Source organism: Schistocerca gregaria, chromosome 1 (genome assembly GCF_023897955.1).
Source record: "Schistocerca gregaria isolate iqSchGreg1 chromosome 1, iqSchGreg1.2, whole genome shotgun sequence".
Taxonomy (NCBI): Eukaryota; Metazoa; Arthropoda; class Insecta; order Orthoptera; family Acrididae; genus Schistocerca; species Schistocerca gregaria.
In genome coordinates this window covers 556,012,953-556,020,196 of record NC_064920.1, presented here as the reverse complement: position 1 = coordinate 556,020,196, position 7,244 = coordinate 556,012,953, and positions in this window count along the sequence as shown.

The window sequence follows — 7,244 nt, the reverse complement described above, 5'->3', positions numbered from 1 at the left end:
GCGTTTTGCCAATTGGAAGTATCTGAGCTTCCTAAACACTTTGCCGGTCAGTGTGGCTGAGCGGTTCCAGGCACTTTAATCTGGAACCGCACGACCGCTACGGTCGCAGGTTCGAATCCTGCCTCGGGCATGGATGTGTGTGCTGTCCTTAGGTTAGTTAGGTTTAAGTAGTTCTAAGTTCTAGGGGACTGATGATCTCAGATGTTAAGTCCCATAGTGCTCAGAGCCATTTGAACCAATTTGAACCTAAACACTTGTATAATAATTTACGAAGTCACGATCGCTTAGCTACAAAAATGATTACGTTCCTGGTATCAGCAAGTAGTTGCCTTGTTCATATGGGAACATGTCTTCTTGATGTTAGGAGCCCCTAACTATATTTTTTTATGCAGGGTGATTCAAAGAGATGAACATAATTTCAGTTGACTATATTTCCTGCTCTGTATATTATAGTGGAATCCTGTCAAGTATATTTCAAAGAGGATGTTATAAAGATTCGAATGTGACCGCTAGAGTGCTCCAGCATAACACTGCCTGTAGCGCATTCTGCATCACTTGTAAGCGAGATGGCTAATAGGCAACACATTCGTGAGTTCATAAAAGCGACTGCGATGAGTAAGGAGCATTGATCATTGGACTAAATGATTGGACGGAACTAGCATTTTTGTGTAAAGGTGAAAGTCCAGGACAAGCGCGTGTAGCGGAGGCGCACGCGGAACGCATTCGAGTAAACTATGAATTTAGTTTGTTCTCAAATTAATGAAGTTTCAGGAGGTAATATTTTCCAGCAGGACGGAGCCCTACCCTCATTAGCATCTCAATGTTCTACGTTTCCTGAATAAATCTCTAGCTCAGCGATGGATAGGTCGCAAGCGGAATGAAGAATTTGGCACCACTTCTGGCCACCGTGGTCTCCTGGTCTCAGACCCTGCGTTTTTTTCTTGCAGGGACTCGTGAAAGATGCAGTTCTTGTACCATCTCTTCCCACAGATTTGTATGACCTAAAGAAACGTATCACAACTGCAGCGAACTCAGCTTATCGTCCAGATGTTATCTTTGCAGCCGGAGGAGGGCATGTTAAACAACTGTACACTTCCACGTATGTACAATCGAATCTAATTTACAGTATTAAAATACAACTTATACTTCAGGAAAAAAAGCCAACCGAAATTGTGCCCATCTTTTTGAATCATCCGGTACAACAGCAAGAACATTTTTAGTGGATTCAGCACCTCTGAAAATGACAAATACTTACCGAAACTGGTAATGTGAAAAGGTTTTATACAGAAGCGATGATGACTTAATAAACTGTTATACATTTAATGCGCTCACCTGTCGTCCGTTATCAATGAGTGCTCGTGCAATCCCTTCTTTGTGGTAATTTCAAAAAATTACGCTGTTTACAGATTCTGGAGATATGTTTAGGAAATGGGCAATTACCTTTTTGAAAAGTGATTTACTGGCAACATTACATTTTGATTATTTTATACTAGAATGCTATAATCTTCAAAAAAAGCTAAATTTTTGTTGTTTAACAACACTGCATTACATGTCCATTCATAACGTAAAGTCACATGACACGTTCTGATGGTGATTCTCTGATCCACACACAAGGGCATACTAACCGAACCAAACTACTTCACAACAACTCCATCTCGTTCTTACACCATTCTTCACTGATTATTAAAATTCCAAAATCATGGAGGTCGCGTGTAGCAAACGTCAAATTATCTTTAAGTGTATTACAGGCTTAGATATGTAAATGATAAACGTTTCGCTACTTCTGAAAAGTGCTGGTAGGAGTAACGTCATACACAATCTGCAAATAAGAAAAGATAAATGGCTCTGAGCACTATGGGACTTAATATCTGAGGTCGTCAGTCCCCCAGAACTTAGAACTACTTAAACCTAACTAACCTAAGGACATCACACACATCCATGCCTGAGGCAGGATTCGAACCTGCGATCGTAGCGGTCGCGCGGTTCCAGACTGTAGCGCCTAGAACCGCTCGGCCATTCTGGTCGGCAAGGAAAGATAACATGGTTTCCCATTCAGACTTTGCAGATGAAAGTGAATGGTTTGTGAGAAGATTGTATTGTGTCTCATGCAAGAAGGAGGAACAACTAGCGACACGTGTCGGAATTCGCCAGCAGCAAGATCGTGGCCTATAAAGAGTGCACTTTGTCGCTCCATTATACTTTTGTTAGAACTCGTTGGGATCTCACGACTGTCTTGCGAATGTGGAATAGATGCGCCCACGAGAGCGGAATTCAGCAGCATTCAGAGTCAACGGCAGCACGCGTCTAGCGACCGAGAGGCCAGCAAAAACTGTTCGCTCGGCTGAGCAGGGTCGTACATCCACGTCACATACGTTGAGTCAGAAACTAGCTCGGCTGCAGCACCACAGGTGTACACACGGCCAGTGGGACGATGTCTGCAGCACCATAGACTGTGAGCACGGCCCGGTACGACAGCACTCGACACAGAGGCGGCACCACGTCGTGTATCCAGACGATTTCCAGCTGTGTGTGTGAAGCATCGTGACGGACGTATCTGTATGTTGACAGTCTAAGGAGAAAAAAGTCACCAGATTGCATTCGTCATCGTCATACATGTCTAGCACCTGGCGTAATGGACCAGTTTGCCATAGTGTGCACAAAAAGATCGCCTGAGGTTCACGTAGTCGCTAATTTGGACAGCAGACGCTACATTTCTGACGCGCTGAGGTTGGTGGCTGGGCTTTGTTTTAGAGGCCTCTGTGATGTTATCTGTCAATAGGACAGCACAAGACCACGATTCGTCCATTCTGTCCTGACCAATCTCGATAAAGACAGTTTTTGGCTGTTGCCAGATCTCTCTCCCATTGAAAATAGCAATCTGGGTTGCTGGGAAACTGTCATGCCACCACGCAACAACCACTACAAATGATGAACTCGGGCACAGAATTAAGTCATCATGGAGTGACATACCTGTGCTGTCATCAAAGCTCACTTTTTCGGCGTGCAGAATGTTATAGTCATAGTAATACCATAGTTTGCAGCTCTGTGTATTAGGTGTATTTCACATCTTGTCTACTCCTAAACAGCCGAACAATATAATATGTATGCTCTATATTATACCCTATATACACCAGCAAAATTTTGTTTTTTACTATCCTTAGTGGTGTTTCATTTTTAAAGGAGAGCTGTGTATTAACTGATCAAATAGTGTCAGGTTTAAAGTTTCACAATAGATAAATTTATTACTTTCCTTGAGCCAAGGGCCTTGCCGCAGTGGTAACACCGGTTCCCGTCGATCGCAGAAGTTAAGCGCCGCCTGCTTGGCCAACACTTGGATGGGTAACCATCTGGTCTGGCAACGCTGACTGACAACTAGCGGCTCCGGTCTCTTAAACTGGCGTACGGCCGGGAGAGCGGTGCCCTGACCTCATGCCCCTCCATATCCGCATCCAATGAAGTCTTTAGGCTCACGATGACACGGCGGCCGGTCGGTACCGTTGGGCATCCATGGCCTGTTCGGGCGGAGTTTAATTTTTTTTTAAATTAGGTTCGTTAGAGACATCGTGTTTGTGATTTATGCCATGTGCAAACAATCCTCGCAGTTTCAAACCTCCCTGCAAGTTTCTCAGTTTAATTGCGATTCCGTAAAATATGTCATACGTGACGTACAGCATACTGGTCAAGACTTCCCACCGGAGACTGGGCTAATTAGGATGATCACCTTAGTGAATCGGTGTGTAGAATTTCGTCCTACCGGTTCTCAGCGAAGCACTCGTAGATGCCCATGAAAGCAGTTCTTACAGCGCGCTGTATTCTTCAGAAAATCAACCAGGCGACCTGTGGTTCTAACTGGTGTGTGGGTAGACAGTTTATATAAGTCCTGCATTTATTTTCAAACACCCTAACAGTAACAGTTTAGTATTATAAAGCGATTCCTCGCGAAAAGTTAATAAAATCCGAGTGCGTGGTAAACTTATCACATATGAGCAGCTTCCGAGCACATCCTGTCGCCGACTGGCGAGATTGGACCGCAACAGAAATCTCTTACTGACACTGTAAAACTTCATAGTCTTTTTTGCGTCTTTGGTAAGTTAACAATATTCATTTGTCTGGTTTACTGGCAGAGTGTTGTTACTGAGACGAAGCTCTGATGGCCTATAGTCTTCGTCTAGTACCAGTTATGACAAAGAAGGACTTCAAGCATTAACTTTTAATAAAGTAAAACCGGCTTCTTGCGCCAGGACACGAGCGGTTCCTCCGTTATTTGCTGCCGAGTAATATCTGTTCTCGAGGCTCGCGCCCTCCTCTCCACTCTCCTGTTTCGTCACCGCGCCACCTCTGCATCCGTGGGAACCAGCTTCCTACTTGCTGCCGTCTTACTCTGCAACACTACTTAATGTAGCGAATTGACTTTTGCTACCTGTCGACTTCCAGCAAACGTAAAATTTGGAAAAATAAATATCATTCAAAACAGGGTAAACCTCAAACATGGTCCTACAATTCTTTGTGTTTCTGTCAGTAAAATTATACTGTCTTGAGGTCAGGACTTATTTTATGAGACATAATTTTCTTCCTAGCCATTCATCTCCTTATTTATATAATATCATTGGAGGTTCTGCGTTAAAAGGCTCGATTGTTTACCTTCACACCACTGATTATTTTCCCGCAACAGGAGACGGGATAGTAGTCAGAAAGTTGTCTCTCGTAATTTTTTTAGCGTTTGACGTATGATAGTCTTATAAAATAGAATCTGAATCTATTTTCGCTTTCAGTGAGCATAGCCGACAGTCCATACAAACGTCCTTGAGAAAGCGTTGACCTAAGGCATTCCGTTATCAAACATGAATTTTGAAACCTTTTTCATCACTTAGCTACAATTATAGGTGCAGTCAGGAGGATTCGCAAGCTTACAACACAAAAGGGGAAAATATCAGTATCATTGCTTTCTATAAATATAAAATAATGCCATTTGAGGAGAACTCCCCATTGATATCACAGTCACCAGCAGCTCTGAAAATACTCTCCAGTGTCGTGCATACGTCTTGTAGTTTCCCACCATTCCGCGTAGGCAGATTATGAACGCCGTATAGAAAGTTGAAGCTCTTATGATGACGACCATTGGCTCAAATAGAGCTGGGCCTCTACATTGTCCACCAAGGTCTGGACTTTTCTGTCTGGTGTGCAGCACTCCCATTAATACGTTTGAAGGACTGGAATAGCGAACCGTACATTCTTTAGGAGATGATGCAGGCGTGTCCAAAAGAAGCTGTATCTCACTGCAGAGACAAGCACGGTATTGCCTCCGAATACGAAGAAGGTGTGTAGAACACCTGCTTGAACAGATACGAATGCACAGTATATTATAACATGCACCGTGCTGAAGTAGTATTTTATTTGTTGTTAATGTAACCCACTAGTGAAACTTGAGCCCAATTATTTTTTTATACACTCCTGGAAATGGAAAAAAGAACACATTGACACCGGTGTGTCAGACCCACCATACTTGCTCCGGACACTGCGAGAGGGCTGTACAAGCAATGATCACACGCACCGCACAGCGGACACACCAGGAACCGCGGTGTTGGCCGTCGAATGGCGCTAGCGGCGCAGCATTTGGGCACCGCCGCCGTCAGTGTCAGCCAGTTTTGCCGTGGCATACGGAGCTCCATCGCAGTCTTTAACACTGGTAGCATGCCGCGACAGCGTGGACGTGAACCGTATGTGCAGTTGACGGACTTTGAGCGAGGGCGTATAGTGGGCATGCGGGAGGCCGGGTGGACGTACCGCCGAATTGCTCAACACGTGGGGCGTGAGGTCTCCACAGTACATCGATGTTGTCGCCAGTGGTCGGCGGAAGGTGCAGGTGCCCGTCGATCTGGGACCGGACCGCAGCAACGCACGGATGCACGCCAAGACCGTAGGATCCTACGCAGTGCCGTAGGGGACCGCACCGCCACTTCCCAGCAAATTAGGGACACTGTTGCTCCTGGGGTATCGGCGAGGACCATTCGCAACCGTCTCCATGAAGCTGGGCTACGGTCCCGCACACCGTAAGGCCGTCTTCCGCTCACGTCCCAACATTGTGCAGACCGCCTCCAGTGGTGTCGCGACGGGCGTGAATGGAGGGACGAATGGAGACGTGTCGTCTTCAGCGATGAGAGTCGCTTCTGCCTTGGTGCCAATGATGGTCGTATGCGTGTTTGGCGCCGTGCAGGTGAGCGCCACAATCAGGACTGCATACGACCGATGCACACAGGGCCAACACCCGGTATCATGGTGTGGTGAGCGATCTCCTACACTGGCCGTACACCTCTGGTGATCGTCGAGGGGACACTGAATACTGCACGTTACATCCAAACCGTCATCGAACCCATCGTTCTACCATTCGTAGACTGGCAAGGGAACTTGCTGTTCCAACAGGACAATGCACGTCCGCATGTATCCCGTGCCACCCAACGTGCTCTAGAAGGTGTAAGTCAACTACCCTGGCCAGCAAGATCTACGGATCTGTCCCCCATTGAACATGTTTGGGACTGGATGAAGCGTCGTCTCACGCGGTCTGCACGTCCAGCACGAACGCTGGTCCAACTGAGGCGCCAGGTGGAAATGGCATGGCAAGCCGTTCCACAGGACTACATCCAGCATCTCTACGATCGTCTCCATGGGAGAATAGCAGCCTGCATTGCTGGGAAAGGTGGATATACACTGTACTAGTGCCGACATTGTGCATGCTCTGTTGCCTGTGTCTATGTGCCTGTGGTTCTGTCAGTGTGATCATGTGATGTATCTGACCCCAGGAATGTGTCAATAAAGTTTCCCCTTCCTGGGACAATGAATTCACGGTGTTCTTATTTCAATTTCCAGGAGTGTATATAGAGTGTAAATTTTAAGTTCACAAACCAGAATAACTCGAAAAATAAGCTTCACGCGAAAAAATGTGTAGAATCCAAAGTTGATTATTTTCGAGGGGGACATCTCCTAGTGCTAAAATTAGCCGACCACCCCAGCTCCCTGGGGGGTGGGGCGGGAGGCAACTTTAAGATTTCAATTGGAAACCCGCATTTTTTATTGCAGAACCAGATTCAACATAAAAAACTACGTACATTTTATCTTAAACATTTGTTTTGATTCTTGGTAGTTGGCGCTGTAATTCAAAAAAATAAATGTTCTCATTTTTGCTTGGAAAATGGTTACGTATAAATGAAAAATGCTTATTTACTTCGTACATTTTGATTTGCTAAAAC